The sequence below is a fragment of the Octopus bimaculoides genome, chromosome 20, assembly GCF_046866305.1.
Source record: "Octopus bimaculoides isolate indiv1 chromosome 20, ASM4686630v1, whole genome shotgun sequence".
Classification (NCBI taxonomy): domain Eukaryota; kingdom Metazoa; phylum Mollusca; class Cephalopoda; order Octopoda; family Octopodidae; genus Octopus; species Octopus bimaculoides.
This window is the reverse complement of record NC_142947.1, coordinates 2,464,048-2,473,091: the sequence shown is the minus strand read 5'-3', so window position 1 is coordinate 2,473,091 and position 9,044 is coordinate 2,464,048.

The following is a 9,044-nucleotide window of genomic DNA, read 5'->3' as shown; positions in this document are numbered from 1 at the left end:
TTACATATGTATCTCTGGGTGTGTGTGTATAGACATTTATATGATTTATACAATCACATGTAAATATAAGTGTGCTTGTGTGAGTGTCTATGTTTTTATGCATGTATATGTATGTGTGTGTGTGTGTGTATGTGTGTATGTGCGTGCATGCATGCATCTTTATATGTATGTATATATATGTATATATATACACACGCATACATATATATATATATACATAAATACATACATACATGCATATGTATATACGCATATACATATAGCGTCTACTTATACATAGATGTATAAAAAAAAAGAAAGATAAAGAAATTCAAAGATTAGTGGAAGAAATAGATTCAAACGCACGTGTGAAGGTCTTTCGTGTCTTGCGACGATGAGTAAGTAATAATCTACTTTTTCAATATCAGCAAAATGTTCATACTTAAGAAGCGGTTGTTGAGGCTTTTCGCAAATAGAGGGGCCTATAAAGTTGTCGTGAGTCATGGCAAATGAGAGACAATATTTTGTTTTTTCCCCTGAATCAGTCTTTTTGTATATTCTTTAAAACTAAATTCTGGAGTTTTACCTGAGATATTTCAATTTTTATGTTCGGACAATGCATTAATCAGATGGCTTTGTATAGGGTACCGTATTCGATCTGGCAACTGTTCCAGCTTCAATAATATTGCTACACCATGAGGAAATTCGCGAAAGACCGAGAAAATATACGAGAAAATAAATTTAGAAACATACAAAGCGAAAGTGGAATAATTCCGTTCACGGAATGTGTGTTATGTTCATATATTCCGTTAAATGTAAATGTTTAAACATTAAAAGTTAATGTTGAATGTTAATGTGTTTTAACTAGGTGCTGCCGTCTAAAAAGCAAAGAACTCTATACCTAATGAGGATAGTAGAAAGGAGGGTGAAAAACTGAAATGTGTTTTACTGTGTATTGAATCCGGCGGTGGGGAAGGCTAGCATTTTGATTACTTAAATACATACATAGGCGTAGGAGTGACTGTGTGGTAAGTAGCTTGTTTACCAACCACGTGGTTCCGGGTTCAGGCCTAAAAAAAAAAATGAAGATTCCAGAGTCGATGTTATCGATTGAAATCATTTTAAGTTGGTGCGCCAGTAAAGAACTAAAAGATAAAAGATAAGAAGCACAGAAATTATAGAATTATGAAGAGACTTCGGTACCGAAGTAATTTTCACTGGAATTTTAAAGATTCGCCCGAGGCCTCATTTAAACGGTCTGACTGAATAAGTCGGCAAGAGAAACTTCAACACGTATTTATAAAATATATAATGGATGGATGGATGGATGGATGGATGGATGGATGGATAAGTGCATAGGTAGACAGATAGATAGATGGATAGATACATACATACATACATACATACATACATACATGTATGCAAACATGGTTAGATAGATAGATAGATAGATAGATAGATAGATAGATAGATAGATAGACAGAAAGACAGATTGATCGAAAGATAAGTAGATAGAGAGAGTCAGACAGACAGACGTATTTATAACGTATCTATCACTCTCAAATGTGTACGCCCCATCACTAATAACGTTGCGCATGGCCCCTAAGGCCTACAAATGATTTACGTTACTACCTGGGGATTTACCATTCCGAATGCAGCCGCCGGCTGATCTACGCATTCTTTTACACAAGGTACACGAGCGAACAGGCTGGATATTATACATGAAACTGGTAAACGGAATTGACCCCACGACCACACTTGTGACTGAGAAGACCTCCGTTTCGAAACAAGACACAAGATAGAGCCTTTCCTTGCACTTCTCTTATATATATATATTAAGAATACACATATGTTTACATATAACATGTGCATAAATGTGCATACACATATGTATGTATGTATGTATGTATGTATAAATAGAAACAGATATATACATATATATATAGACACACACACATAGACACACAACACACAAACACATCGACACAAGTCCACCAAACACATTCCGTCTACACTATTTCTGTATAATCTTTATGCAATTCTCTCGCTTCCACACACACACTCTCTCTCCCCTCCCTCTCTCTCTCCTCCCTCTCCTCTCTCTCTCCCGGCTCTCCCTCTCTCTCTCTCCTCCCTCTCCTCTCTCTCTCCCGTCTCTCCCTCTCCTCTTTCTTCATATTAGATCGTATTTCTTTATTCTCTTCTCATGATACACTTTATTCCACCAACACATATTTGTGTTTGCCCCTATGTACGCTTGTATGTGTATATACACAAACACACACATCCACACGCACATACATACACACACACACACATACACACACACATATATATATATATATATATATATAGTTATATATATGCATATACACACATTTATATATATATGTATGTGTATATGTATATTTATATATATATACATATATAATGTCTACATAGACACGTATGTATAAATATATTAATACCATTAATGTTCATACAGACAGACACACGCACACTTACACACAAACCCTCACATAAACGCACGCACACATGCACACCCACAACAACACAAACACACATACACACAACACTCTCTTATCTTCGTTTCAGTGTGTTTCATTAGTAAACGTTTAGTGTGAAGATGTCAACTTGCAATAAGGTGAAAGGTTATCTATACACTGCCGTGCCATCAGAGTCTGAAATCTTCACTAAATATATATAACCACATCGAAACACTACACTCTTCCTATTAAACAAACACAACGGAATCAATCTATTCTCCTCACAGAATATAGAAATCTTCATTAATTTCTGCTTCGATTTTCTTCAATGTATCTTGTTGGGGGATTTCATTTATTTTCTTAATATATATCTTTATTCTCCCTGTTTTTTCTCTGAATTGTTACTGTTTATTTTATATTGAAAATAAATAACCTCATTATCGAAATGTGGGTAGAGTTAAGTTCAGCCTATAGAACAGAACTTTAAAAGGTTTTACTCTATCGTGTAAAACTCTCGTATTTATATCAAGCTGGCCCTTATTTTAAACTAACTTAAAAGCCGCACTCCGGGGCTAAAAAGCATGACTATAATACATTTATAATGACTATATGTCCTGGTGGTGTTTGACCAGCGGTTAAGGACGGATGAAAATTAATTCTGTAATGCGATCATTCTATTTTTCCAACTTGCCTTGTGGCAAAAATCTGAAACTATTATTATTATTATTATTATTATTATTATTATTATTATTATTATTATTATTATTATTATTGGAAGCGGCGAGCTGGCAGAATCATTAGCACGCTGGACGAAATGCTTAGCGGTATTTCTCCCGTCGCTACGTTCTCAGTTCAAATTCCTTTGAGGTCGAATTTGCCTTTCATCCTTTCGGGGTCGATAAATTAAGTATCTGTTACTCACTGGGGTCAATGAAATCCCAAAGTTCTTATCACGACGTAAAATTAACGAAACTAATGTCATGTGTGTGTGTGTGAGTGTGTCTTGTAGGGTCTACATACGAGGAGGTGTTGAAAAGTTCCTGGCTTTAAGGATATAACGAAAAACCTGGCTGGAGGCCCAACCTTCCGAGATATTTGACAGGACTTGGAAAAACTGAAGGGCCGCTGTAAAAAAGAAGTGTCCGAATCTGAGAGGGGAATATGTTGAATAAAATCTGAATTATTTGCTCCTTCTGTATTTCCCTTTACCCGAGGCCAGGAACATTTTAGCGCCCCTTCATATACGACTACTACTACCAGTAGCAGCAGCAGTGGTAGTAGTAGTAGTAGTAGTAGTAGTATAGCTGCTGCTGATACTCTGCGATATTTTCTTCTCTCATTTTCTCTACTATTGAGAAATATTTAAATGCTAGAATACAACAACGCAATCGGTTTGTGGTGTTAATTGAGGTTGTCTGTGAAACGAAAACGTAAGCAACACCGGAATTCTAATTAGAAACTTTGCGAGGAAAGAGCAAAGACAGAGACACACAGGAGAATAGAGATTTGATGACTTCTTTATGTTGTGGTTAGTATTGTTAGAGGGAGTCTGGCAGAGGTGTCGGTCGAAGAGAGGAAGAAGAAACTGTTTTGTGATGTGAAGGACAGGTGAGATAGACAGATAGATAGATAGAGAGAGAGAGAGAGAGAGTGAGAGAGAGAGAGAGAGAGAGAGACAGGGAAAGGTGGGGTTGAAGATATGAGAGAAGGTATATGTAAAGCGGATAGCCCCGTAATTTTAGATCGACCCCAGTACGCAACTGGTACTTAATTTATTGACCCTGAAAGGATGAAAGGCAACATCAACCTCGGTGGAATTTGAACTCAGACATTCTTTAAGAATAAATTGATAATGTATATGTATGTGTGTGTGTGTGTGTGTGTGTGTGTGTGTGTGTGTGTGAGTGAGTGTGTGTGTCATACATATATATACATATATACATATATATGTATATATGTATAAATATATATATGTATAAATATATATATGTGTATATTTACATGTATGTGTGTATAAATATATATATATATATATATATATATATATATATATATATATATAGAGAGAGAGAGAGAGAGAGAGAGAGAGAGAGAGAGAGAGAGAGAGAGATACATATACATATACATATATGTATGTATGCATGTATAATGTCAAGACAACTAATTTCAGATATCAGACGGCCAAAACATTCATATCAATTTGACACAAACGGAATATAATTAGAAAATAAAATATTTGATAAGGGAATTGGCGTAACGTGGTGCAAAATGAGCAAAATAAACATTGAATCTATCTAAGTATGTATAAGTATTTACACACATATAGATAAAAATGTATACATAAGCATACATCTAAATATTTACATATTCCTATATATATATATATATATTTACGCATAGATTTATGGAGCAGTGATCAGATATATGTTATTTAAAAAGCAAACGGAAATCTCTTGTGTTTTGTGGTATTTAGTATTATGGAGATATCTTATAAGAACAGATAAAAAATTTTTTTTTTTATCTATAAGTATACCTTTACGATCAGGTATATGTAAAGGTGGGGCTCACAGAGACAGATTCACACACACATATGTATACATATAAATAATTTGCATCAAAATAAATAATACATCCGGAGCCTAATTAGGTTTCATCACCAATGTAAAAATAAAAAATTTAAAAAGTGAAGCCGCCATCACCGAATAAGTATGATGGCAATGAAAATTTTTGGCATTTGAAACAAGAAATAAAGTAGCAAATGTGAAGTGAATACACATGTGTATATATATATGCATACAAAGACGAATAGAGACACACCTTCACACACCCATCTATATCGTATATGATTATACGCACAATATGTATATATACATATACATACTGTGCGTATGATCATATATACCTCTTTCAATGTATATATTCCTATGTAAATGCATATATGTATGTGTGTATGTATGTATATATATATATATATATATACACACGTTTGTGTGTCTGTCTGTGTGTCTACATGTGTCTTTGTGTGTGTGTTGTGTGTGTGCATCTGTGCGTATGTGTCTGTCTTTGCCTCTGTGCGTGGTTTGTATGTAGAGTTTTTCGAAATATATTTTGGCATTGTTGTATCAGGAATTTAGAAACTTCGAGAACGTGTATGTGTTTGCATGTACATCAGCTGAAAATATTTATGGGTTTTCGAACGAGTAAGAGAAAACTTCGTTGAATAAGAAGAAACCAGTAAAATTGTAAAAAAAAAAAACACAACTGTTTGAGACATAGAGTTTTGCTGTGACTCATCTCGCTGTTTAAAAGTGAAATATATCACAATTGAGAAAAAGACATACAACAGTTGAATAACCCAAATGGAAAAACCAATATCTCGCATTTCTACCGAAGATATATCTATGTATATGTGTGTGTGTGTGTGTACGTGTGTATGTGCGTGTTGTGTGTGTATCTGTACATGTATGTATGTATGTATGTATGTAGCAACCATTTTTAGAAATATAAGGATTGGCTAAAATCTCGTCTGTTTGTCTATTTACACTAAACGTCCTACAATTGTAATCGGTGAACAGTATATATATATATATATATATATATATATATATATATATATATATATATATATACATACATTCATGCATACATACATACATACATACATACATACATATATATATATATATATATACGCACGCACACACACACACATAGAAGCTCTTGTTTTCTATATTGCTTCTGAAGTTTTTTTAACTGTTTTGGTATCGATCAGATCCGCTGCCAAATCTAGGCCTTCTATTTTTACCTTTAATCCGGAATTGTTTACTCATTGTCGGCCTTTGCATTGATTATGCTTGGCATAATTAGTTTTCTTGGCTAATGATCATGCATCTTTATATTTCCTGATATTTCTCTCCCAGTTTTCGTACCGACCTGAAGGTTAGCTTACGTCAGTCTCAGGCTAAACTTCGTTGTATTTCAGCGCTTGTTGTACGATATTCACCAGCTGTATTACGCACGCTGTTGTTACCGCTGCTGTTGTTGTTGTTGTTGCTATTATCGTTTATTCCTAGGTAAGCCTTGATAGTGTCTCAGACATCATCATTTTCTTGTGCATTGCATATCTAGGACAACACTATTTGAAGTGCCCCACTTCGTTCTTAAAATCATGTTATGTTACTTTCAATGAAGTCTGGCTCATATTCCTCGCAAGAGTCAAGCCATATTTATTTCTTTATTGCCCACAAGGGGCAGTAAAGAAATAAGAAATGTTAGCACGCTGGGTGAAATGTTTAGCGGTATTTCGTCTGCCGTTACGTTCTGAGTTCAAATTCCGCCAAGGTCGACTTTGCCTTTCATTCTTTCGGGTCGATATATTAAGTACTAGTTGTATACTGGGATCGATCTAATCGACTGGCTCCCTCGCCCCAAAATTTCTGGTCTTGTGCCTAGAATAGAAAAGTCCCTGGAACGATGAAAGACTGTTTACCTCCGCGAAATTTAAATTCAATATGTAAAATGCCGGAATGTATGCCACGACGCACTTTTTTCCAATCCAGCCATCTCACCGCCTTCAAATGCATCAGGATATACATTGAGGCCATCTCCAAGAAGCATGGCGCTCTCGTTGACGAGACCCAAATCTGTAAAGCGTTTTAGATTCTTCAGTGTAGGACAAATCGTGTCTATTCTATAAAGTCCATCGAATTACCAAAACTCATTTTAAATTATATTCTGCACAGCACATTTTTCTAATCAAACGAGATGGTCACGGCTAGAAAGCATCTGGTCATAGTACTTTTCAATCAGAACTGACAAGTAAGAAAACAACAACAACAACAAAAACCAGGAGCTAACTTACTGCGTTTTAATTGTAATTTAATTGATAATCGATCACTGAGATATTGGTTCTCAGGAGAATGTGAAAGATCAAAATAGCTACCAGGAACACAAATACCAATTCCATCTCAACTAATTTTGAAATCTATCCAAAGAGTTTAAAACTTGAATCGACATGTATACATATAAACATACACGTGGGGGTGTGTGAGAGAGAGAAAGAGAGAGTATGTGCTTGTGTGTGTGCGTATGTGTGAGCACGTGAACATATTCACATACCCGGATAGCAATAAATACACACACGCGCATATTTATATATATATGTATAAGTCAGTATATACATATATATATATATATATATATATATATATATATATACGTGTGTGTATGCATACCTACATATATACACACACACACACATATATATATACACAAATACATATGTCAGTGTGTATGTATGGTTATGTATATATGCATACGTATTCATTTAAACATAGAGATACATATCTATGCGCACATACCTCTATGCAGATTTGAATAGATTTAAATACCTTTGTATACATACAACTATGACCAAATACATATGTATATATGTCTATATGTTTGTGTGCGTACATAGTTGTAAATATACATATAAACGTGTGCATATAATATATATATGCATATATATATATGTATGTATGTATGTATATAAATATGTATGTATAAATATATATATATATTTATATATGTGTGTGTGTGTGTGTGTGTGTGTGTGTGTGTGTGTGTGTGTATACATGTATACACAGACTCACACATATTTGAGTATGTGCATGTATGCGTATACGTGAGGTAGAAATGTCTATGGTTGTGGCACCGGGACGGTGGGTTAATGTAAGACGATTTAAATATTTAAATTATATATTTTCCGCTGCAGCATGGTTTCATTTTACACAGCTAACCGCATGGTTTATCTATAAATATGTATAGTCTCATGGTCAGCCATATTTAAATCTCATTTCCTTGTTATGCTAGAACACTGCAACGGCCATTAAAACGCTCTGAGGAATTAGAATGCTTCTTATGTTTAATTGAAATTTATCTTTATCTTTCTCTCTCACGCGGTCTACTATTTATTTACCGATCTATCCATATTTACCGATCTATCTATCTATCTATCTATCTATCTATCATTCTATCTACCTATCTATCTATCTATCTTCCGTAGGCTTTTCTTTCCACGGCCAAACCTAAACTGTCCTCCCCTCCTTTTACACGAGAACATTACTGTGTGATACACGATCCCTATTGATCGCCCTTTTTTTTTCGATCCCTTTTGATCGAACTCCCCCCTTTTCCTTCCTACGATCCCTTTTGATCGACCCCCCCCTTTTTTTCCCTTCCCCCTCCCAAAAAGAAAAGCTCTACATTGTATTTGTCCCATCTTCGTTGAACCCTGTGTGGCTAATAAAAGAAACGTATCTATCTAACTATCTATCTACTTATCTATTTAATTAGTTAAATAACTTCGTCTGTTTATCTGTCTATCGATATATCTATCCCACTCTCTCTATCTTTGGCAATCTTTTTGTCTTAATTTCCAACTGATTTAACATTCCGCTACATTCTCTCGTTGCATATTTCTCTACGAGTCTGCCCTCCAATCTCTGCGTCTGTAAATGCACACGCATGTATATACATATACATACACGCTCTATACGTATTATATGTATATAAATAGAAAGTATATAATATCTAACT